General features: G+C 41.5%; 2 protein-coding genes and 1 pseudogene across 2 annotated transcripts in view; 2 read left to right on the top strand and 1 right to left on the bottom strand.

Annotated features, from left to right (window-relative positions):
• LOC125105325 (epididymal secretory protein E3-beta-like) overlaps positions 1 to 26404 on the top strand; it is a 164917-nt gene that overhangs the window by 88321 nt on the left and 50192 nt on the right. The gene's annotated exons all lie outside the window — the stretch shown is intronic.
• Positions 6138 to 6663, bottom strand: LOC125105336 (40S ribosomal protein S24-like; annotated as a pseudogene).
• The window catches only part of LOC125105328 (ribonuclease pancreatic-like), a 182063-nt gene continuing 165680 nt past the window's right edge, over positions 10022 to 26404 (top strand). Inside the window, exon 1 of the mRNA XM_047738710.1 lies at positions 10022 to 10160. The gene's annotated coding sequence lies outside the window, so the exon portion shown is untranslated. The remainder of the gene's footprint in view (positions 10161 to 26404) is intronic.

The raw sequence follows: 26404 nt of genomic DNA, 5'->3' as shown, positions 1-26404 counted from the left end.
AATGGGATGGTATTTAGAGGTGAGGCCTTTGAGAGGTGATTATGTCACGAAGGTGGAGCACTCGTGAATGGGATTAGTGCCCTTACAAGAGAGACCACAGAGAGCTCCTTTAACCCTCTATCATGTGAAACTGGTTCCTAGCTATGAAACTGGTTCCTAGCTATGAAACCAAAACCCTGTTTGTCCAGAGCCATACCTATTTATGCTTATTCTCTTGACTAATAAATAATAAAGTCCCTCCTCACTCTCAAAAATGTCTCAATTCAGACAGTAAATTTTATGGTAACCCTATTGAAAACACACAGTAAGCCCTAATAGAATTTTAATATTATTATTACCACTACTGATATTGTTCCTTCAAGAGTCAAAATTAAAAGTTCAGTTTTTTTTTTTTAAGATTTTATTTATTTATTTGACAGAGAGATCACAAGCAGGCAGAGAGGCAGGCAGAGAGAGAGGAGGAAGCAGGCTCCCTGCTGAGCAGAGAGCCCGATGCGAGGCTCCATCCCAGGACTCCGAGATCATGACCTGAGCCGAAGGCAGCGGCTTAACCCACTGAGCCACCCAGGCGCCCCTAAAAGTTCAGTTTTAAATTCTGATTTAGTAGAGGAGACAGTGATTGAAGTTTCTGATTAGGAGGGAGGGATAGACTGAGAATCTCTAAATTCTATCTTCATTTTTTAAAAGATTTTATTGATTTATTTGACACAGAGAGAGAATAAATGGGAGAGCATCAGAGAGAGAGGGAGAAGCAAGTTCCCTGTTGAGCAGGGAGCCTGAGATGCAGGTCTTGAGCCCATGACCCTGGGATCATGAATTGACCCAAAGGCAGACACTTAACTGATTGGGCCACACAGGCACCCTAACTTCTGTCTTTATAGAGAATCAGAGATCAGCAAAAATGGAATGGGTGCATCAGGAAAATACAGGCAGATCTGGGCTTGGGCATCATAGTAGACACACTAAGATTTACACTGGGGAAAGTGTCATAAGGCACTGAGACATTCAAAGCAGTGTTTCCATGGGCGCCTTGGGATAACCACGTACAACTGAGCATAACTCATAGGGATGATGGTGGGAAACATGGCTGTACCCAAGTCTCTTGTGGGGAAAAATGGGACAGACAAGTTTGTAAAGAGGAAGTGAAGGGAGTGAATGAAGGCTGGAGGGAGAGGGGTCTAAACAATGCAGCTTACCTTGCACCTAAAGGTTGCCTTTGGCTACTCCCTTCTGTGTGGTAGACAGTAGAGTGACCAGTAAGAGGAAGGGGGTAGATCCAGAGCAGGATGTGTCTTATCTGCAGTCCCCCATCTTGCTCTATTTCCAAAACTGCCTCTCAAGAGCCCTCAATTCCTGTTAGGCTCCTGGGGGAAGTTGCCTCAAGACAGCATCAAATCTCCAGGATATATCCAGGCCTCAGAAAAATGGTCCATTTGAGATAGCATTTCAGATCTGGAACTTGGTCAGCCAGCTCTGATGACCAGGGTTACAGGTGATGAATGGAATCATTATTGGGTTAAGTTCTCAGTGAACAATATAGTTTTTGCTTAACATTTCTGAATGCTTGTTGATTGATCAAGTTTCAGAAAATACTCTCTTCCAATGAAAAGTATTTAGATTGGGTGAGAGCATGGCCCTTGTAATCAGTTCATCCTGTCCAATGACGAGTCTAAGGAAAGAGAAGAGGGCTGTCTCTGGGATGGCCAAATATATATGCCTGCTTATCTGCATGTTATCATTTCAGTCCCAAAAACACTTTCTAAAAAACAAAACAAAAATACAAACAAAAAACAAACAAGCAAAAATACACTTTCTGCTCCTGACTCTATGCCCACTTAACTTCATTTGTGACTTTGTGGAACATCATGTAGTGAGAAAAAGCATGGGCCTGAATTGGAGCCTCAACGCCACAGTATAGTCTATGGCTAACAACATGGTGTTGCTTATGCATTGCTGTACAGCATTCTTACTAAACAACAATACTTTCATTATCTCTGATTTTATGGTTTAGGTATAAAACATCAGTCTTCAGCAGGGTGTGGTAGAGATAAGGGGAAAACTGCAAACACATCCTAAACTTTTTGAGTACTCTTGTTCATTATAGTGGTATGGGTAAAACAATTCTCAAACTATGTTAGATATATTACAAGAGTGAGCAAATGCACGCAAAGGTTAATGTTGTGAAGAGCCAGGGTTCAACCTGGACATGTGTTTATGGAATAGGTGGAGGAAACAGAGGGAAGGAAGAATCTTTTTCCTCCACCCTCTTAGGTTCAGAGACTGGGAATGTACAAGTTAAACTGACAAGAGATAGACTAGCAAGAGAAAAAACCTGAGTTACATACACATATACAGCACCAAGAGTGAACCCTAATGGATTCTATGGACTTTGAGTGATGTGTCAATGTAGGTCCATCATTTGTAACAAATGTACTGCTCTAGTGTAGGATGTTGAGAGTGGGGGAGGCTGTGCATGGGGGGTATGGGGACACAGAGTATATGAGAATTCTGCTTTCTGTTCATTTTTTTCTGTGAATCTAAAACTGTCCCAAAAAATGATGTCTATTTAGAAGGAAAAATTAAAGACAGATACTGATTTCTTCAAAAATTTCAAAGACAGAGACTGGAAATGTTACAGATTAAAAGCGGCTAAAGAGACATGGCAACTAACACTGATACCTGATACTGGGCTGGAACCCGAACTAGTGGAAGCACACAGCTGAGAGAGCATATGTTAGGCAGGAACAGCTTTTGCATGCATAACCCCTGAGTCTGTATTTCTAGGTTCTCCACATGACAAGCACAAGCCTTGTCCTACACCATCCTTACTGTCAAATGCCCATGAGAAGGAGGTGGAGAGAAGTGACTTTGGAGATTAAAGCCATTGCTTTACACAGGAGGACCTAGAGTGGGGCAGGTGCCATTTGAGGATTTGCCATAAGCTGAGAAATGAGAAGACTACCTTAATCTTAATCAAGAATGTGTGGATGGGCATACCATGTGGTCTGTCAGATTCAATGAAACCCTCTTGAGAACAAGCTTTCAGGCTCTTGGACAGGTTGCACACAGCTGCCGTGTGCCCAGAGAGGATAACCTGTGTGCACTTGTGTGGACAGACTGACCAGACCATGATAAATGATGTTGATAAAGAAGGGAACTAGACCACTGAGAAAGAAGGGGGCAATCAGACAGAAGACCTTTATTCTATCAGTGGTCTTTCATGATACTTGATGTGTGGGAACCCTTATTCTTTCAGAGACCAGCCCATGTATTCCACTTTTCTTGGTAGTAAGAAAACTATAGAGAGATCCAATGGATGGCGCATCCACATTTATCTTTTGTAGTCCAGTGGGCCATCTCCCAGACTTCTCTGCTGCTCTGTCATAATGGTTCTGAATCTCTGTGTTTGCATTTGAATGCAATTAATTTTTTTTTCTCAGTATTTATGGTAAGTCAACATCTGTACAGATTTTGTCATTAGTTAACATAGTTTGTTGTTGCCACCACTGCTGTCATTTCAATGCCTACTGCTCCTACTTCCGGCTGCCAGTGGCAGGACGCTTCACATGATTCCTCCAGGGAAAGCATCACTCAATTCCTCTCTGTCTCATACTGAGGCTCTTTACATCCTTTTGTCCTTGCAAGGGGACCTCAGAACCTCTTAGACATGCCGCCTCACTCTCAGGTGTGGAGAGAGCTATTGACCTGCGATTTCACTGTTGGCCCTCAGGTTGGATCTTGCATAACTCATTGTGGTGAGCTGATTTAAATTTCCTTCAGATGAGAGTCTACTGTCAATGTTGTCTCTACCTGTAGGAAATCTATGCTTTCCTGGGGTATGTGGGTAGATCAATAAAGCTCTCAATGCTTGATTTCGGCTCATGTCATGGTTTGAGGGTCATGAGTTCGAACTTCATGCTGGGGTTTGGCTCACTATGGAATCTGCTTGAGATTCTGTCTCTCTGCCTCTGTCCCACCGCTTCCCTTGTTCCCACTCACTCTCTAAAATAAATAAATAAAATCTTTAAAAAAATGAAAAGAAATCTGGAATTTCCTTTTCCCATTTTCCTGAGGCCATGCCATCTCTATGATGAGAAATCCAAGAGCTGCTGACTCCTCAACCAGATTCCTTCCATTAGGTATTTTATTTCTTCTCTTTCTGCCTTGTCACCATCATCTCATATCCCCTCACCTCTCCCCAGCCACACCAGCATCTTTAGAGAGAGAGAAGATCCAACTTTTGCCTGGTACAGGACTTTTGCACTTGTTATTTTTTCCTGCCTGTGATGTTCTATTTGTTTATTTATTTATTTACTTACTTATTTTTCAGTATTCTAGAATTCATTGTTTATGTACCACAACCATTGCTCCATGCAATACGTGCCCTCTGTAATACCCACGCCCAGGCTCACCCAACCCCCCACCCTTCTCCAAAATCCTGTTTGTTTCTCTGTTATGTCTCCAAAGGCAAAGGAATCAGAAGAAAAATGAACTTTAGGACTTCTTCAAGATGAGAAACTTCTGCATAGCAAAGGAAACAGTCAACAAAACAAAGAGGCAACCCACAGAATGGGAAAAGATATTCACAAATGACAGTATGGACAAAGGGCTGATATCCAAGATTATAAAGAACTCCTCAAATGTAACACACACAAAACAGATAATCACATCAAAAAATGGGCAGAAGGGTGGAGGAGTCAAGATGGCGGAGAAGTAGCAGGTTGAGACTACATCAGGTAGCAGGAAATTAGCTAAATAGCTTATCAAACCATTGCAAACACCTACAGATCCAATGGGAGATTGAAGAGAAGAAGAACAGCATTTCTAGAAACAGAAAATCGACCACTTTCTGAAAGGTAGGACCGGTGGAGAAGTGAATCCAAAGCGACGGGAAGACAGACCACGGGGGGAGGGGCCGGCTCCTGGCAAGTGGCGGAACAACGGAGCACTAAATCAGGACTTTTAAAAGTCTGCTCCACTGAGGGACATCGCTCCAGAGGCTAAACCAGGGTGAAGCCCACGCAGGGTAGTGTGGCCCCAGGTCCTGCAGGGTCACGGAAGTATCCGGGGTGTCTGAGTGTCACAGAACTTGCAGGTATTAGAGCAGGGAAGCTGGCTACAGAGACAGAGCTGAGGATTGAGCTCTCAGCTCGGGGTTACCTTGAACCAGTCACAGGCTGGGTGAGTTCGGAACGCAGCTGGAGGCCAGGGAGACAGGAGTGATTGAGAGCTTTTCTCTGAGGGCGTACTGAAGAGTGGGGTCCCAAGCTCTCGGCTCCTCTGGGCCAGAGATTGGGAGGCCGCCATTTTCATTCCCATCCTCTGGAACTCTATGGAAAGTGTTCAGGGAACAAAAGCTCCCAAAAGCAAACCTGAGCGGATTACTTAGCCTGGCCCCTGGTAAGGGCGGGGCAAGTCCACCTCAGGCAAAGACACTTGAGAATCACTACAATAGGCCCCTCCCCCAGAAGATCAACAAGAAATCCAGCCAAGACCAAGTTCACTTACCAAGGAGAACAGTGGAATTCCAGAGGAGGAGAAAGCAAAGCATGGAACTCATGGCTTTCTCCCCATGATTCTTTGTCTTGCAGTTAATATAATTTTTTTTTAATTTTATTTTTTTCTTCTGCTAATTTTTTTTAACTTTTACCCTTTCCTTTTTTAACGTTTTTTATCTAGTTTATCTTAACACCTTTCATAAAAAAAATAATCTTTTTTGAACCTTCATTATTACAGTCATATTTTATCCTTCATTGTATCTAACTTTATTTTTTGTATACACACAGGGTTTTTTCTTCTAAAATATTTGGGGTAAAACTTCTTCTAATAGATCAAAATATACCCTAAATCTAACTCTGGACTTGTTCTGGTCTCCAGCCTGAGCAAATTCTCTCCACTTTCTTTTTCTTTATTCTCCCAACCAACTTACTTTATCAACTCCCTTTTTAGAAATTAAAAAAAATTTATTTTTCATCTTTATAGGCATATTCCATCCCTTCATTGTGTTTACCCTTATATATGTTTTTCATTCTTTAAAATTTTGGGAGGTAGTTTCTTCTAAGAGACCAAAATACTCCCAAAATTAAGTGGGTGACCTGGTTCTAGTCACCAGTCTAATATATATATTTTTTTCTTTCTTTTTTTTCACATTAACATTCTTAGTTTATTAATCCTCTCATGAAAAATCTGCACAATCACCACAGATAAAGCCACTGCAGCATCTTTACTCCTTCTGTTGTCCAATCTCCAGCTCACTTTTTACCAGCACCAACATTGGCTTTCGCAGTCCCCTGACTTTCTTCATTCTGTTCTTGCATTCTTTTTGCTGTTTTCTTGAGGTTTTTTCTTCTCATACAAACCATGTCTTGCAAGTCTATGTTTGGGTTCATTTTTCTTTGCATAATCCAAGGAATCATAAATCATGCCAAAACCAGTTGTCTTGCCACCACCAAAATGGGTTCTGAATCAAAATACAAATATGACATCTGGTGTGGTCTTGTACATTTTGGCTAGTTTTTCCTGAATTTCTGTCTTAGGTACTGTTGCCTTTCCAGGATGAAGGACTTCAATAACCATTTGCTTGCACTGAAGTAGTCGGTTGGTCATGAACTTCCTGGTCGGCATAGTTACTGTGTCATTCATGATGGCGGCCAAGCTTCAAGCAGCCGCCATCTTCTTTATTTGTTTGTTTGTTTGTTTGTTTGTTTTTAATTTTTTTTATGAACTTTTTTCTGAACTTCTTTTTATCCCCTTTCTCCCCCCCCCCACGATTTGGGGTCTCTTCTGATTTGGTTAAAGTACAGTTACCTGGGGTCTTTGCCACCCTTTTGTGTATTTTATTTGCTCCTTCATATATTCTTGTCTGGACAGAATGACAAAGCGGAAAAACTCACCAAAAAAAAAAGAAGAAGAGGCAGTACCAAAGGCTAGGGACCTAATCAATACAGACATTGGGTGTGGGTATTACAGAGGGCACGTATTGCATGGAGCAATGGTTGTGGTACATAAACAATGAATTCTAGAATACTGAAAAATAAGTAAGTAAATAAATAAATAAACAAATAGAACATCACAGGCAGGAAAAAATAACAAGTGCAAAAGTCCTGTACCAGGCAAAAGTTGGATCTTCTCTCTCTCTAAAGATGCTGGTGTGGCTGGGGAGAGGTGAGGGGATATGAGATGATGGTGACAAGGCAGAAAGAGAAGAAATAAAATACCTAATGGAAGGAATCTGGTTGAGGAGTCAGCAGCTCTTGGATTTCTCATCATAGAGATGGCATGGCCTCAGGAAAATGGGAAAAGGAAATTCCAGATTTCTTTTCATTTTTTTAAAGATTTTATTTATTTATTTTAGAGAGTGAGTGGGAACAAGGGAAGCGGTGGGACAGAGGCAGAGAGACAGAATCTCAAGCAGATTCCATAGTGAGCCAAACCCCAGCATGAAGTTTGAACTCATGACCCTCAAACCATGACATGAGCCGAAATCAAGCATTGAGAGCTTTATTGATCTACCCACATACCCCAGGAAAGCATAGATTTCCTACAGGTAGAGACAACATTGACAGTAGACTCTCATCTGAAGGAAATTTAAATCAGCTCACCACAATGAGTTATGCAAGATCCAACCTGAGGGCCAACAGTGAAATCGCAGGTCAATAGCTCTCTCCACACCTGAGAGTGAGGCGGCATGTCTAAGAGGTTCTGAGGTCCCCTTGCAAGGACAAAAGGATGTAAAGAGCCTCAGTATGAGACAGAGAGGAATTGAGTGATGCTTTCCCTGGAGGAATCATGTGAAGCGTCCTGCCACTGGCAGCCGGAAGTAGGAGCAGTAGGCATTGAAATGACAGCAGTGGTGGCAACAACAAACTATGTTAACTAATGACAAAATCTGTACAGATGTTGACTTACCATAAATACTGAGAAAAAAAAATTAATTGCATTCAAATGCAAACACAGAGATTCAGAACCATTATGACAGAGCAGCAGAGAAGTCTGGGAGATGGCCCACTGGACTACAAAAGATAAATGTGGATGCGCCATCCATTGGATCTCTCTATAGTTTTCTTACTACCAAGAAAAGTGGAATACATGGGCTGGTCTCTGAAAGAATAAGGGTTCCCACACATCAAGTATCATGAAAGACCACTGATAGAATAAAGGTCTTCTGTCTGATTGCCCCCTTCTTTCTCAGTGGTCTAGTTCCCTTCTTTATCAACATCATTTATCATGGTCTGGTCAGTCTGTCCACACAAGTGCACACAGGTTATCCTCTCTGGGCACACGGCAGCTGTGTGCAACCTGTCCAAGAGCCTGAAAGCTTGTTCTCAAGAGGGTTTCATTGAATCTGACAGACCACATGGTATGCCCATCCACACATTCTTGATTAAGATTAAGGTAGTCTTCTCATTTCTCAGCTTATGGCAAATCCTCAAATGGCACCTGCCCCACTCTAGGTCCTCCTGTGTAAAGCAATGGCTTTAATCTCCAAAGTCACTTCTCTCCACCTCCTTCTCATGGGCATTTGACAGTAAGGATGGTGTAGGACAAGGCTTGTGCTTGTCATGTGGAGAACCTAGAAATACAGACTCAGGGGTTATGCATGCAAAAGCTGTTCCTGCCTAACATATGCTCTCTCAGCTGTGTGCTTCCACTAGTTCGGGTTCCAGCCCAGTATCAGGTATCAGTGTTAGTTGCCATGTCTCTTTAGCCGCTTTTAATCTGTAACATTTCCAGTCTCTGTCTTTGAAATTTTTGAAGAAATCAGTATCTGTCTTTAATTTTTCCTTCTAAATAGACATCATTTTTTGGGACAGTTTTAGATTCACAGAAAAAAATGAACAGAAAGCAGAATTCTCATATACTCTGTGTCCCCATACCCCCCATGCACAGCCTCCCCCACTCTCAACATCCTACACTAGAGCAGTACATTTGTTACAAATGATGGACCTACATTGACACATCACTCAAAGTCCATAGAATCCATTAGGGTTCACTCTTGGTGCTGTATATGTGTATGTAACTCAGGTTTTTTCTCTTGCTAGTCTATCTCTTGTCAGTTTAACTTGTACATTCCCAGTCTCTGAACCTAAGAGGGTGGAGGAAAAAGATTCTTCCTTCCCTCTGTTTCCTCCACCTATTCCATAAACACATGTCCAGGTTGAACCCTGGCTCTTCACAACATTAACCTTTGCGTGCATTTGCTCACTCTTGTAATATATCTAACATAGTTTGAGAATTGTTTTACCCATACCACTATAATGAACAAGAGTACTCAAAAAGTTTAGGATGTGTTTGCAGTTTTCCCCTTATCTCTACCACACCCTGCTGAAGACTGATGTTTTATACCTAAACCATAAAATCAGAGATAATGAAAGTATTGTTGTTTAGTAAGAATGCTGTACAGCAATGCATAAGCAACACCATGTTGTTAGCCATAGACTATACTGTGGCGTTGAGGCTCCAATTCAGGCCCATGCTTTTTCTCACTACATGATGTTCCACAAAGTCACAAATGAAGTTAAGTGGGCATAGAGTCAGGAGCAGAAAGTGTATTTTTGCTTGTTTGTTTTTTGTTTGTATTTTTGTTTTGTTTTTTAGAAAGTGTTTTTGGGACTGAAATGATAACATGCAGATAAGCAGGCATATATATTTGGCCATCCCAGAGACAGCCCTCTTCTCTTTCCTTAGACTCGTCATTGGACAGGATGAACTGATTACAAGGGCCATGCTCTCACCCAATCTAAATACTTTTCATTGGAAGAGAGTATTTTCTGAAACTTGATCAATCAACAAGCATTCAGAAATGTTAAGCAAAAACTATATTGTTCACTGAGAACTTAACCCAATAATGATTCCATTCATCACCTGTAACCCTGGTCATCAGAGCTGGCTGACCAAGTTCCAGATCTGAAATGCTATCTCAAATGGACCATTTTTCTGAGGCCTGGATATATCCTGGAGATTTGATGCTGTCTTGAGGCAACTTCCCCCAGGAGCCTAACAGGAATTGAGGGCTCTTGAGAGGCAGTTTTGGAAATAGAGCAAGATGGGGGACTGCAGATAAGACACATCCTGCTCTGGATCTACCCCCTTCCTCTTACTGGTCACTCTACTGTCTACCACACAGAAGGGAGTAGCCAAAGGCAACCTTTAGGTGCAAGGTAAGCTGCATTGTTTAGACCCCTCTCCCTCCAGCCTTCATTCACTCCCTTCACTTCCTCTTTACAAACTTGTCTGTCCCATTTTTCCCCACAAGAGACTTGGGTACAGCCATGTTTCCCACCATCATCCCTATGAGTTATGCTCAGTTGTACGTGGTTATCCCAAGGCGCCCATGGAAACACTGCTTTGAATGTCTCAGTGCCTTATGACACTTTCCCCAGTGTAAATCTTAGTGTGTCTACTATGATGCCCAAGCCCAGATCTGCCTGTATTTTCCTGATGCACCCATTCCATTTTTGCTGATCTCTGATTCTCTATAAAGACAGAAGTTAGGGTGCCTGTGTGGCCCAATCAGTTAAGTGTCTGCCTTTGGGTCAATTCATGATCCCAGGGTCATGGGCTCAAGACCTGCATCTCAGGCTCCCTGCTCAACAGGGAACTTGCTTCTCCCTCTCTCTCTGATGCTCTCCCATTTATTCTCTCTCTGTGTCAAATAAATCAATAAAATCTTTTAAAAAATGAAGATAGAATTTAGAGATTCTCAGTCTATCCCTCCCTCCTAATCAGAAACTTCAATCACTGTCTCCTCTACTAAATCAGAATTTAAAACTGAACTTTTAGGGGCGCCTGGGTGGCTCAGTGGGTTAAGCCGCTGCCTTCGGCTCAGGTCATGATCTCGGAGTCCTGGGATGGAGCCTCGCATCGGGCTCTCTGCTCAGCAGGGAGCCTGCTTCCTCCTCTCTCTCTGCCTGCCTCTCTGCCTGCTTGTGATCTCTCTGTCAAATAAATAAATAAAATCTTAAAAAAAAAAAACTGAACTTTTAATTTTGACTCTTGAAGGAACAATATCAGTAGTGGTAATAATAATATTAAAATTCTATTAGGGCTTACTGTGTGTTTTCAATAGGGTTACCATAAAATTTACTGTCTGAATTGAGACATTTTTGAGAGTGAGGAGGGACTTTATTATTTATTAGTCAAGAGAATAAGCATAAATAGGTATGGCTCTGGACAAACAGGGTTTTGGTTTCATAGCTAGGAACCAGTTTCATAGCTAGGAACCAGTTTCACATGATAGAGGGTTAAAGGAGCTCTCTGTGGTCTCTCTTGTAAGGGCACTAATCCCATTCACGAGTGCTCCACCTTCGTGACATAATCACCTCTCAAAGGCCTCACCTCTAAATACCATCCCATTGAGAGTTAGGTTTTAATATACAAATTTGGGGTATGGGTGGGGAAACAAACATTCAGTCTATAGCATCTTAGAATAAGGTATTTTAAGTATTCCTAATTTACAGATAAGGAAACAAAATACAGAAGTTGATATATTACTGATCTTTAAAATCATAACACAGGACTTTTGGGTATTAATCTGCTCTTATCCAGAAAAATGTCAGTTGGTATTACAGGAATAATTAAGAGGTGAACTTATTCCACATCACTGTCCAAACAACCCTAGTTGCTATGCATTTAAATTCTCTTTTATTAGTGCTTTGCCAGTCATCCAGCTTGTGTGTTTTATAGATGATGAAACTGAGGTCCAGAGAGGTGGAAAAATTTTCCTGAATAGAACATACCAGGCATGAAGCTGCAACTAATACATATGGTCTCCTCACTCTACAGGTTCTAGTCAAATTCTCAAGAGCTGTTGATGGAAATAAATATCACATTGTATGTGCCTAAAGAAATGACAACTGTGATGTATGTCAAACTACTTGAGAAAAATTCTGAGAGATTGATATCACATTTTAATCTGTGTAATGAAGATAAATACAGCAACTGGTGATTTAATGGATGGGAAATGACAGTAATGGTCACAGACTCATTCTCAGTAATGGGTCAGAGACTCAATCTACACTGGATAACTGTCCTCATGACCTAGATAACAACAGAGATGATGCAGACATTCTCAGAACCATGTTTTAAAACAGGGGTTTGAGGCAAACAAGACTCAAGTCTCACTCCTTGGAGAAAGTCCCATTGCTGGAAGGGACATTCTTCTACTGCTCATATTCTTAGTCAACTTCACTGTTTTTCAGCTGCATCCTTTTCCTTGTCTGGTACCTACCTCCCCCTTTCCACCATCCTCACACACAAGACAGTCTCCTGTTCTTTTGCCCATGTCAGCCCCCTTCCTGGGGCTATGCTCTACCTCTGTGATGTATTTTCAGTGTCTTCTCCTATACTGACTCTTTCCTCAAGATATGCAGACCCTCAGGTGACCTCCCCAGCCACTCCCATCATGCTGGTGCAAAATTTGCTCCATCTCTTCACTGTCAGCCTCCTTGTTAAATCCATTTCTTTGTATCTCACTTTCTTTTTAATATAGCCAAATAAGTGTGCTCTGAAAGTATTCCACCAAATACCCCATTGATCTCCTGATTATTACATCTCATCATTTAATAAGATATTTCCTTCTTGGCAGTATAGACATTTTAACAATGTTTATTCTTCCAATCCAAGAACATGGAATGGTCTTCCATCTTTTTGTGTCTTCTTCAATTTCTTTCATGAGTGTTCTGTAGTTCCTCGAGTACAGATCCTTTACCTCTTTGGTTAAGTTTATTCCCAGGTATCTTGTGGTTCTTGGTGCTATAGTAAATGGAATCAATTCTCTAATTTCCCTTTCTGTATTTTCATTGTTAGTGTATAAGAAAGCCACTGATTTCTGTACATTGACTTTGTATCCTGCCACGTTACTGAATTGCTGTATGAGTTCTAGTAGTTTGGGGGTGGAGTCTTTTGGGTTTTCCATCTAAAGAATCATGTCATCTGCTAAGAGAGAGAGTTTGATTTCTTCATTGCCACTTTGGATACCTTTTATTTCTCTTTGTTGTCTGATTGCTGTTGCTAGGACTTCTAATACTATGTTGAACAAGAGTGGTGAGAGTGGGCATCATTGTCATGTTCCTGATTCAAAGGGAAGGCTGCAAGCTTTTTCCCATTGAGGATGATATTTGCTGTGGGTCTTTCATAGATAGATTTTATGAAGTTCAGAAATGTTCCCCCTATCCTTATACTTTGAAGCATTTTAATCAGGAACAGATACTGGATTTTGTCAAATGCTTTTTCTGCATCAATTGAGAGGACCATGTGGTTCTTCTCTCTTCTCTTATTGATTTGTTCTATCACATTGATTGATTTGCAAATGTTGAACCATCCTTGTAACCCAGGGATGAATCCCACCTGGTCATGGTGGATAATCTTTTTAATGTGCTGTTGGATCCTGTTTGCTAGGATCTTTTTGAGAATCTTAGCATCCATATTTATCAGTGATATTGGTCTGAAATTCTCCTTTTTGGTAGGGTCTTTACCTGGTTTGGGTATCAAGGTAATGCTGGCTTCATGGAAAGAGTCTGGAAGTTTTCCTTCTACTTCAATTTTTTGAAATAGCTTCAGGAGAATAGGTGTTATTTCTTCTTTGAAAGTTTGGTAGAATTCCCCAGGGAACCCATCAGGTCCTAGGCTCCAGTTTTTTGGGAGGTTTTTGATCACTGCTTCAATCTCGTTACTAGATATCAGTCTATTCAGGTTGTCAATTTCTTCCTGGTTCAATTTTGGGAGTTTATAGTTTTCCAGGAATGCATCCATTTCATCTAGGTTGCTTAGCTTATTGGCATACAATTGTTGATAATAACTTCTGATGATTGTTTCTACTTCCTTGGTGTTAGTTGTGATCTCTCCCTTTTCATTCATAATTTTATTAACTTGGGATTTCTCTCTTTTCTTTTGGATTAGTGTGGCAATGGTTTATCGATCTTATTGATTCTTTCAAAAAACCATCTTCTAGTTTCATTGATACGTTCTACTGTATCTCTGGTTTCTACCTCATTGATCTCAGCTCTAATCTTGATGATTTCCCTTCTTATGTGTGGAGTTGGTTTGATTTGTTGTTGGTTTTCTAGCTCTTTAAGGTGTAGAGACAGCTGGTGTGTTCTGGATTTTTCAATTTTTTTGAGGGAGGCTTGGATGGCTATGTATTTCCCCCTTAGGACCGCCTTTGCTGTATCCCATAGATTTTGGACCGAAGTGTCTTCATTCTCATTGGTTTCCATGAATTGTTTCAGTTCTTCTTTGGTCTGGTTGATCCAAGCATTCTTAAGCAAGTTGGTCTTTAGCTTCCAGGTGTTTGAGTTCCTTCTGAACTTTTCCTTGTGATTGAGCTCCAGTTTCAAAGCATCATGATCTGAGAATGTGCAGGGAATAATCTCAGCCTTTTGGTATCAGTTGAGTCCTGATTTGTGACCCAGTATGTGGTCTATTCCGGAGAAGGTTCCATGTGCACTTGAGAAGAATGAGTATTCTGTTGTTTTAGGGTGGAATATTCTGTATATATCTATGAGTTCCATCTGGTCCAATGTGTCATTCAATGCTCTTGTTTCTTTATTGATTTTCTGCTTCAATGATCTGTTTATTACTGAGAGAGGCGTGTTAAGATCTCCTACTCTCAATGTATTCATATCAATCTGACTTTTTATCTTGATTAATAGTTTTCTTGTTAATTGGATGCTCCCATATTGGGGGTGTAGATATTTACAATTGTTAGATCATCTTGGTGGAGAGTCCCTTTAAGAATTATGTAATGTCCTTCTGTCTATACTGACTAGAGCAATCTATACTTTTAATGCCATTCCAATCAAAATTCCACTGGTATTTTTCAAAGAGCTGGAGTAAATAATCAAAAAATTTGTATGGAATCAGAAGAGACCCCGAATTGCTAAGGAAATGTTGAAAAACAAAAATAAAACTGGCGGCATCACATTACCTGATTTCAAGCTTTACTACAAAGCTGTGATCACCAAGACAGCATGGTACTGGCATTAAAAACAGACACATAGACCAGTGGAACAGACTAGAGAGCCCAGATATGGACCCTCAACTCTATGGACAGTTAATCTTTGAGAAAATAGGAAAAAATATACAGTGGAAAAAAGACAGTCTCTTCAATAAATGGTGCTGGGAAAACTGGACAGCTATATGTAGAAGAATGAAACTCGACCATTCTCTTACACCGTACACAAAGATAAACTCGAAATGGATAAAGGACCTCAACGTGAGACAGGAATCCATCAGAATCCTAGAGGAGAGCATAGGCAGTAACCTCTTGGATATCAGCCACAGCAACTTCTTTCAAAATATGTCTCCAAAGGCAAAGGAAAGAAAAGTGAAAATGAACTTCTGGGACTTCATCAAGATCAAAAGCTTCTGCTCAGCAAAGGAAACAGTCAAGAAAACAAAGAGGCAACCCACGGAATGGGAGAAGATATTTGCAAATGACAGTACAGACAAAAGGTTGATATCCAGGATCTATAAAGAACTCCTCAAACTCAACACACACAAAACAGATAATCATATCAAAAAATGGGCAGAAGATATAAACAGACACTTTTCCAATGAAGACATACAAATGGCTATCAGATACATGAAAAAATGTTCATCCTCACTAGCCATCAGGGAAATTCAAATTAAAACCACATTGAGATACCACCTTACACCACTTAGAATGGCCAAAATTAACAATACAGCAAACAACATGTGTTGGAGAGGATGTGGAGAAAGGGGAACCCTTTTACACTGTTGGTGGGAATGCAAGTTGGTGCAGCCTCTTTGGAGAACAGTATGGAGATTCCTCAAGAAATTAAAAATAGAACTTCCCTATGACCCTGCCATTGCACTACTGGGTATTTACCCCAAAGATACAGATGTAGTGAAAAGAAGGGCCATCTGTACCCCAATGTTTATAGCAGCAATGGCCACGGTCGCCAAACTGTGGAAAGAACCAAGATGCCCTTCAGCGGACGAATGGATAAGGAAGATGTGGTCCATATACACTATGGGGTATTATACCTCCATCAGAAAGGATGAATACCCAGGGAAGAGTCAAGATGGCGGAGAAGTAGCAGGCTGAGACTACTTCAGGTAGCAGGAGATCAGCTAGATAGCTTATCTAAAGATTGCAAACACCTACAAATCCAACGGGAGATCGAAGAGAAGAAGAACAGCAATTCTAGAAACAGAAAATCAACCACTTTCTGAAAGGTAGGACTGGCGGAGTAGTGAATCCAAAGTGACGGGAAGATAGACCATGGGGGGAGGGGCCGGCTCAAGGCAGGCAGCGGAGCAATGGAGCACAAAATCAGGACTTTTATAAAAGTCTGTTCCACTGAGGGACATCACTCCAGAGGCTTAACCGGGGTGAAGCCCACGTGGGGTCAGCATGGCCTCAGGTCCCTCAGGGTCACAGAAGGATTGAGGGGTGTCTGAGTGTTGTAGAGCTTGCAGGTATTAGAACAGGGAAGCCGGCTACAGAGACAGAGCTGAGGTCACAGAGCTCACAGCTCAGGGTTACCTTGAACCGTCAGCTCGGAGCACGGCCGGAGGCCAAGGTGACAGGAACAATTGGGCACTGTTCTCTGAGGGCTCACTGAGGATTGGGGCCCCGGGCTCTCGGCTCCTCCTGCTGGAGATTAGGTGGCCGCCATCTTCATTCCCGTCCTCCAGAACTTTACAGAGTAAAGCTCTCAGGGAACAAAAGCTCCAGAAAGCAAACCCCGAGCGGATTACTCAGCCCAACCCCTGGTAAGGGCGATGCAATTCTGCCTGGGGCAAAGACACTTGAGAATCACTACAACAGGCCCCTCCCTCAGAAGATCAACAAGAAATCCAGCCAGGGCCAAGTTCACCTACCAAGGAGTGCAGTTTCAATACCAAGGAGAGCAGCGGAATTCTAGAGGAGGAGAAAGCAAAGCATGGAACTCATGGCTTTCTCCCCATGCTTCTTTAGCCTTGCAGTTAATTTAATTTTTTTTCTTTTTCAATTTTTTCCCCTTCTTCTGCTAAATTTTTTTAACTTTTATCCTTTTCTTTTTAAACATTTTTAACTAGTTTATCTAATATATATATATTTTTCCTTTTTATATCTTTTCTTTATTCGTTTTCTGTTTTAATTGTTTCTTTTTTTTTTTTTTTCTTTCTGAAACTCTTTTTGTCCCCTTTCTCCCCCCTCACGACTTGGGATCTCTTCTGATTTGGTTAAAGCATATTTTCCTGGGGTTGTTGCCACCCTTTTAGTATTTTACTTGCTCCTTCATATACTCTTATCTGGACAAAATGACAAGGCGGAAAAATTCACCACAAAAAAAAGAACAAGAGGCAGTACCAAAGGCTAGGGGCCTAATCAATACAGACATTGGTAATATGTCAGATCTAGAGTTCAGAATGACGATTCTTAAGGTTCTAGCCGGGCACGAAAAAGGCATGGGAGATATTAGAGAAACCCTCTCTGGAGATATAAAAGCCCTTTCTGGAGAAATAAAAGAACTAAAATCTAACCAAGTTGAAATATAAAAAGCTATTAATGAGGTACAATAAAAAATGGAGGCTCTCGGGCGCCTGGGTGGCTCAGTGGGTTAAAGCCTCTGCCTTCAGCTCACGTCATGATCCCAGGGTCCTGGGATCGAGCCCCACATCAGGCTCTCTGCTCAGCAGGGAGCTTGCTTTTCCCTCTCTCTCTCTGCCTGCCTCTCTGCCTGCTTGTGATCTCTCTCTGTCAACTAAATAAATAAAATCTTTAAAAAAAAATGGAGGCTCCCACTGCTAGGATAAATGAGGCGGAAGAAAGAATTAGTGATATAGAAAACCAAATGACAGAGAATAAAGCTGAGCAAAAGAGGGACAAACAGCTACTGGGCCACGAGGGGAGAATTCGAGAGATAAGTGACACCATAAAATGAAACAACATTAGAATAATTGGGATTCCAGAAGAAGAGGAAACAGAGAGGGGAGCAGAAGGTATGTTGGAGAGACTTATTGGAGAGAATTTCCCCAATATGGCAAAGGGAACAAGCATCAAAATCCAGGAGGTGCAGAGAACCCCCCTCAAAATCAAGAAGAATAGGTCCACACCTCGTCACCTAATAGTAAAATTTACAAGTCTTAGTGACAAAGAGAAACTCCTGAAAGCAGCCCAGGAAAAGAAGTCTGTAACATACAATGGTAAAAATATTAGATTGGCAGCAGACTTATCCACAGAGACCTGGCAGGCCAGAAAGAACTGGCATGATATATTCAGAGCACTAAACGAGAAAAACATGCAGCCAAGAATACTACATCCAGCTAGGCTATCATTGAAAATAGGAGAGATTAAAAGCTTCCAAGACAAACAAAAACTGAAAGAATTTGCAAACACCAAACCAGCTCTACAGGAGATATTGAAAGGGGTCCTCTAAGCAAAGAGAGACCCTAAAAGTAGTAGATCAGAAAGGAACAGAGACAATATACGGTGACAGTCACCTTACGGGCAATACAATGGCACTAAATTCATATCTCTCAATAGTTACCCTGAATGTTAATGGGCTAAATGCCCCAATCAAAAGGCACAGGGTATCAGAATGGATAAAAAAACAAAACCCATCTATATGCTGCCTACAAGAAACTCATTTTAGACCCAAAGGCACCTCCAGATTTAAAGTGAGGGGGTGGAAGACAATTTATCATGCTAATGGGCATCAGAAGAAAGCTGGGGTGGCATTCCTTATATCGGATCAATTAGATTTTAAGCCAAAGACTATAATAAGAGATGAGGAAGGATGCTATTTCATACTCAAAAGGTCTGTCCAACAAGAAGATCTAACAGTTTTAAATATCTGTGCCCCTAACATGGGAGCAGCCAACTATATAAGCCAATTAATAACAAAATCAAAGAAACACATTGACAATAATACAATAATAGTAGGGGGTTTTAACACTCCCCTCACTAAAATGGACAGATCATCCTAGCAAAAGATCAACAAGGAAATAAAGGCCTTAAATGACACACTGGACCAGGTGGACATCACAGATATATTCACATTTCATCCCAAAACAACAGAATACACATTCTTCTCTAGTGCACATGGAACATTCTCCAGAATAGATCACATCCTGGGTCTTAAATCGGGTCTCAACTGGTATCAAAAGACTGGGATCATTCCCTGCATATTTTCAAACCACAATGCTCTGAAGCTAGAACTCAATCACAAGAGGAAATTTGGAAAGAACCCAAATACATGGAGACTAAACAGCATCCTTCTAAAGAATGAATGGGTCAACCAGGAAATTAAAGAAGAATTGAAAAAATTCATGGAAACAAATGGTAATGAAAACACAATGGTTCAAAATCTGTGGGACACAGCAAAGGCAGTCCTGAGAGGAAAATATATAGCGGTACAAGCCTTTCTCAAGAAACAAGAAAGGTCTCAGGTACACAACCTAACTCTACACCTAAAGGAGCTGGAGAAAGGACAAGAAAGAAACCCTAAACCCAGCAAGAGAAGAGAAATCATAAAGATCAGAGCAGAAATCAATGAAATAGAAACAAAAAAAAAAAAACCAAAAAACAATAGAACAAATCAACAAAACTAGGAGCTGGTTCTTTGAAAGAATTAAGAAGATTGATAAACCCCTGGCCAGACTTATCAAAAAGAAAAGAGAAAGGACCCAAATAAATAAAATCATGAATGAAAGAGGAGAGATCACAACTAACACCAAAGAAATACAAATAATTATAAGAACATACTATGAGCAACTCTATGCCAACATATTTGACAATCTGGAAGAAATGGATGCATTCCTAGAGACATATAAACTACCACAACTGAACCAGGAAGAAATAGAAAGCGTGAACAGACCCATAACCAGTAAGGAGATTGAAACAGTCATCAAAAATCTCCAAACAAACAAAAGCCCAGGGCCGGATGGCTTCCCAGGGGAATTCTACCAAACATTTAAAGAAGAATTAATTCCTAGTCTCCTGAAAGTGTTCCCAAAAATAGAAACGGAAGGAAAACTTCCAAACTCATTTTATGAGGCCAGCATCACCTTGATCCCAAAACCAGACAAAGATCCCATCAAAAAAGAGAATTACAGACCAATATCCTTGATGAACACAGATGCGAAAATTCTCACCAAAATACTAGCCAGTAGGATCCAACAGTACATTAAAAGGATTTTTCACCACAGCCAAGTGGGATTTATTCCAGGGCTGCAAGGTTGATTCAACATCCACAATCAATCAATGTGATACAATACATTAATAAAAGAAAGAATGAGAACCATATGATACTCTCAAATAGATGCTGAAAAAGCATTTGACAAAGTACAGCATCCCTTCCTGATCAAAACTCTTCAAAGTGTAGGGACAGAGGGCACATACCTTAATATTATCAAAGCCATCTATGAAAAGCCCACCTCAAATATCATTCTCAATGGAGAAAAACTGAAAGCTTTTCTGCTAAGGTCAGGAACACGACAGGGATGTCCGTTATCACCACTGCTATTCAACATAGTACCAGAAGTCCTAGCCTCAGCAATCAGACAGATCAGCAATCAGACAAATACCTCAGCAGGCATCCAAATCAGCAAAGAAGAAGTCAAACTATCACTCTTTGCAGATGATATGACACTATATGTGGAAAACCCAAAAGACTCCACTCCAAAACTGCTAGAACTTGTACAGGAATTCAGTAAAGTGTCAGGATTTAAAATCAATGCACAGAAATCAGTTGCACTTCTTTACACCAACAACAAGACAGAAGACAGAGAAATTAAGGAGTCCATCCCATTTGCAATTGCACCCAAAACTATAAGATACCTAGGAATAAACCTAACCAAAGAGGCTAAGAATCTATACACAGAAAACAATAAAGTACACATGAAAGAAATTGAGGAAGACACAAAGAAATGGAAAAATATTCCATGCTCCTTGAGGAGAACACAGGCAGCAAGCAACCTCTTTGACCTCAGCTGCTGCAGCATCTTCCTAGGAACATCACCAAAGGCAAGGGAAGCAAGGGCAAAAATGAAGTATTGGGACTTCATCAAGATCAAAAGCTTTTGCACAGCAAAGGAAACAGTTAACAAAACCAAAAGACAACTGACAAAATGGGAGAAGATATTTGCAAACGACATATCAAATAAAGGGCTGGTATCCAAAATCTAGAAACAACTTATCAAACTCAACACCCCTAGAACAAATAATCCAATGCAGAAATGGGCAGAGGACATGAACAGACATTTCTGCAAAGAAGACATCCAGATGGCCAACAGACACATGAAAAGTGCTCCATATCACTTGGCATCAGGGAAATACAAATCAAAACCACAACAAGATACCACCTCACACAGTCAGAATGGCTAAAATTAACAAGTCAGGAAATGACAGATGCTGGCAAGGATGTGGAGAAAGGGGAACCCTCTTACACTGTTGGTGGGAATGCAAGCTGGTGCAACCACTCTGGAAAACAGCATGGAGGTTCCTCAAAATGTTGAAAATAGAGCTACCCTATGACCCAGCAATTGCACTACTGGGTATTTACCCTGAAGATACAAACGTAGTGACCCAAAGGGACACGTGCACCCGAATGTTTATAGCAGCAATGTCCACAATAGCCAATCTATGGAAAGAACCTAGATGTCCATCAACAGATGAATGGATAAAGAAGAGTGGTATATATACACAATGGAATACTCTGCAGCCATCAAAAGAAATGAAATCTTGCCATTTGTGACAACATGGATGGAACTAGAGAGTATTATGCTTAGTGAAATAAGTCAATTGGAGAAAAACAACTATCATATGATCTCCCTGATATGAGGAAGTGGAGATGAAACATGGGGTGCTTGGGGGATAGGAAAAGAATAAATGAAGCAAGATGGGATAAGGAGGGAGACAAACCATAAGTGACTCTTAATCTCACAGAACAAACTGAGGGTTGTCAGGGGGAGGGGAGTCGGGAGAGGGGAGTTGGGTTATGAACACTGGGGAAGGTATGTGCTATGGGGAGTGCTGTGAAGTGTGTAAACCTGGCAATTCACAGACCTGTACCCCTGGGGATAAAAATACATTATATGTTTATTAAAAAATTAAAACAATTAAATAAAAAAAATGAGCAGAAGACATGAACAGATACTTTTCCAAAGAAGACATACAAATGGCTAACGGAGACATGAAAAAATGTTCATCATTAGCCATCAGGGAGATTCAAATAAAAAACGCATTGAGATACCACTTTATACCAGTTAGAATGGCCAAAATTAACAAAACAGCAAACAACATGTGTTGTAGAGATTGTGGAGAAAGGGGAACCCTCTTACACTGTTGGTGGGAATGCAAGTTGGGGCAACCACTTTGGAAACCAGTGTGGAGATTCCTTAAGAAATTAAAAATAGAGCTTCCCTATGACCCTGAAATGTTCTTTTATATGACTGTCTCCTCATTCAACAGGTTTCCATTGAAATAACGCTCATTAGAGTTCTTCCCTGACCACACTATCTGTGGTCCTTGTCTTAGTCTGTTCAGGATGCTACAGCAAGCTTCCATATACTAGGTGGCTTATAAACAACAAACATCTCTTTCTAACAGTTTAGGGGATTGGAAAGTCCAAGATCAAGGCACCAGCAGATTTGGTGTCTGCTGAGAATCCACCTCAGGTTTATAGATGGTTTATAGATGGCTACATTTTTGCTGTGTCCTCTTATGGTGGCAGGACAGGGAGTTCTCCTGGGCCGCCCTCCTACAGGCTCTACTCTCATGACCTAATCACCTCTCAAAGGCTTGACCTCCTAATACCATCACATGTGGGATTTCAATATTTCAAACATTCTGTCTGTAGCTATTCTTTCCTTCTACCCACCAGTTCCTCTATTAGATCAATTAGTCTAATTAATCTTCAATTAATTAGTAGTCAAGTAATCTTCACCAAAGCAAGAAAGACTAGCCAAAGGCAGAAAGACAGTCCCTTCAACAAATGGTTGGGAAAACTAAACAGCTACATACAAAAGAATGAAACTGGACCACTTTCTTTTAGCAAACATAAAAACAAACACAAAGTGGATTAAGGATCTAAATGTAAGACAAGAAACCATAAACATCTTAGAAGAGAGCACAGGCAGTAATTTCCCTGACATCAGCTATAGCAACAAATTGCTAGGTATGTCTCCTGAGACAAAGGAAGTAAAGACAAAAATAAACCATTTGTGGAGCATAACAAATAGCATGGAGGACAGGGGGAGTTAGAGAGGAGAAGGGAGTTGAGGGAAATTGGAGGGAGAGATGAACCATGAGAGACTGTGGACTCTGAAAAACAATCTGAGGGTTTTGAAGGGGCAGGGGGTGGGAGGTTGGGGGAACCAGGTGGTGGGTATTGGAGAGGGCACGGATTGCATGGAGCACTGGGTGGTGCAAAAACAATGAATACTGTTACGCTGAAAATAAATTAAAAGTAAATAAATAAATAAATAAATAACAAACCATTGGGACCATATCAAAGGGAAAAGCTTCTGAGCAATGAAGGAAATCATTAATAACACTAAATGGCAACCGGGGTACCTGCGTGGCTCAGTCAGTTAAGCATCTGCCTCCAGGTCAGGTCATGATCCCAGGATCCTGGGATTGAGCCCTCATCATGCTCCCTGCTTAGTGGGATACTGCTTCTCCCTCTGCCTCTGCCTCTCTTTTTCTCTGTCTCTCTTAAATAAATAAAATCTTTTTTTAAAAAAGGAAAGAATATGTTTAATTATCTGCATCAACTCTCTGTCCTAGAGGACGGAATGAGGACCCAAAGAATAGGGCACCCGCATTTACTTGGACAGATACACTTCTGTCCTGAACCAGACCCCAAGCCTCAGCACCTCCCATTCCCTGTGCCTGTCTCCATCTCTCCTTACCCCTCCAAGCACTCCTCTGAGCAACTCACTCCATCATCACATCCTCCTGTCTTGTCACACATCTTTCTCTACCTCCCCCTTCTTTTCTTCCCTCCCATCTCAGTGCCCTGGTTTAGCAAGTTCTCTTGGAGATCTCTACAAACTGCAAATCTCATTTGGGGATTGCTATAGAGTACTAATAGATCCTCAAAACAAGAGAACATGTTTTTAAATACCCATTTCTACTGTTAATTTTCTTTAGTGAGTTTGACATGTTATTCTACCTTTATTGCTCCTCAGCTGGAAAATAAGGGGTTTTGTATGAATCCCTTTAGGAGTTCTTTTAAGCTCAGACTTTATTTAGAATTTGAATACTCTGATTAGGGAATAAGGTTTTTTTTGTGTGTGTGTGTGTGTGTGTGTGTGTGTGTGTGTATGTAGAGGAAGGTGTATGGGAAATTTGACTGAGACGTATTACTTATCTATGTAAATCTGATTTTCCTAAATCATTACATATTCATGCAAAAAGGTATGATTATCTGAAATGAAATTGTTTTTACATACAGATTACATCACTATTTAAGGCTACACAAACCATTTTTAAACTGGTTTTATTCTAGGGGAGATGCCAAGGCCTGTGGCTCAGAACTGTCATTCACCTGAACAAGAGAAAAGATCAGCTCAAAAGACTAGAGGATGACTTCAAACCTCTAAGACCCTCTAGCTTAGAGGACTGGCAGATACACTGAGATGCCTCTCAGTCAGCAGACATGAGTGTCAGAGTTTCCATCCGCAGCTGTCTCTGATAAAGTTTCTTCCCTTCATCTACCTTTGGTATACTAGGCATTCAAGAGGCCTGAACATGACACCCAGGAGGAAACTTTGTTTGACAGGTGCTGTGTATCCTAACATATCTTGGCTTCTTCACTCCTCATGTATAGCCATCATAATTTTCCACTGAGCATTGGAAGTGAAGGGGCCTGACACTGCGTGGGTGTACTGATTTCATTCTAGACACTTTTATGAAGCCTCACAACAGTGCTGTCCTGTCAGTAACCCCCTCCTCCACTTTGCTAGAGATATACTGACTTTTACCTGTTCTCAGAATCTAGGGTGACCAGCCATCCAACTGATTATATCCCTATCATAGAGAATTTTGCTGTTTACCTGGTAGAAAAGAAGGAGTGAGCTCCTAGTCTGAGGCTTGGCTGGGATGGTTTGTATGGCCTCTGTCTAGTGTCATCTGGGCCTGTTCCTGCAGCTCTAACTCAGGCTACAGAATTCCGGGTGACATCACTCTCCTGTTTCGTCCATTGTCTGGAATAGCTGGGACACAGGGCTTCTCTCTCCTCATGGCCATCCACCCTCTAGGACTTTCCACCACAACCTCCACTATGAACCCGACTGCAGGGGAGCTGCTTTTTCCAGGATGCTCCGGTTTCCAAGGCGGTGAAACCAGAAACAGCAAGGCCTAGACACAACACTTCACACAGTCACTTCTGTCCCACTCTGTTGGTCCAGGTCAGGCACAAACCCAGCCCAGAGTCACCATGGGGGGCATTGCACAAGGCAGGTGAATGCAAAGAAGAGTTATAGATGGGGGCCATTCTATCACGATCTCCCGGGGGTGAACGGCTAATGCCCTAGTCGGGCCCCTTTGTGAGATAACTGGTGCCTTCCCATACAGAGGCCCTTCTGCTTCTCTTGTCCCTGCAGGCCCCACTGCACTTCTCTGAATCCCAGTGAAACAGGTTCTTGAGCTCCTATAGACAGCCTCTGAGGACCTCCTGATGTTTCCAGTTATAACAGGGTTGACTCATCATGGAGGAGAAATGTTGATGCCTAGACCGCCAGATCAGAAAGTCTTCATAAAGGTGGTCACTATGGATTCTTACTGAGGCCAGGCAATGACAGAACATCCTTGCACAGGACTCAAAGTCTGCCGTTTCTAAATGCTACAAAGGTACAGGCAATATTCACTTTGTGGCTGAGACGATTGCACGAATTGCACAACAGTGATCACCACAGAAACTTAGTTTTTACTAGGGTTTCTTAATAGACTCCAAAGAAAACCTCGCTGAATGCAGCCTTCTTTCATTTTCTTTTTCTTTTTCTTTTCTTTTCTTTTTTTTTTGGAGAGAGAGAGAGCAAGCATGCACGGTAGAGGGCCGGGGGGGGGGCAGCGGGGAGTGGGCAGAGTGGGAGTGGCAACACACAGGGAGAGGGAGAGAATCTTCAGCAGACTCTGCACTGAGCATAGAACCTGACATGGGGGTTGATCTCCCCACCCTGAGATCATGCCCTGAGCTGAAATCGAGAGTTAGAGGCTTAACCCACTGAGCCACCCAGGTGCTCCACTTTTTTTAAACCTTCTTCTAATGCTCAGTACAGCCCCCTACCACCCCCCCGGCATTCCAATTGGGGAAGTCACTGATGAGTGACCCAACATGGTTGTTTTGCTATGACAGGGGAGCACCAACCCACATCCTCCTCTGCTGCCTAGGATAACAATTGGACAGTGGGTAAACCATGGTTGGATATTCAGGTTCACACAATGTTA

This window comes from Lutra lutra, chromosome 7 (genome assembly GCF_902655055.1).
Source record: "Lutra lutra chromosome 7, mLutLut1.2, whole genome shotgun sequence".
In the NCBI taxonomy this organism is placed as follows: Eukaryota; Metazoa; Chordata; class Mammalia; order Carnivora; family Mustelidae; genus Lutra; species Lutra lutra.
This window is presented reverse-complemented; position numbering and strand designations above follow the sequence as displayed.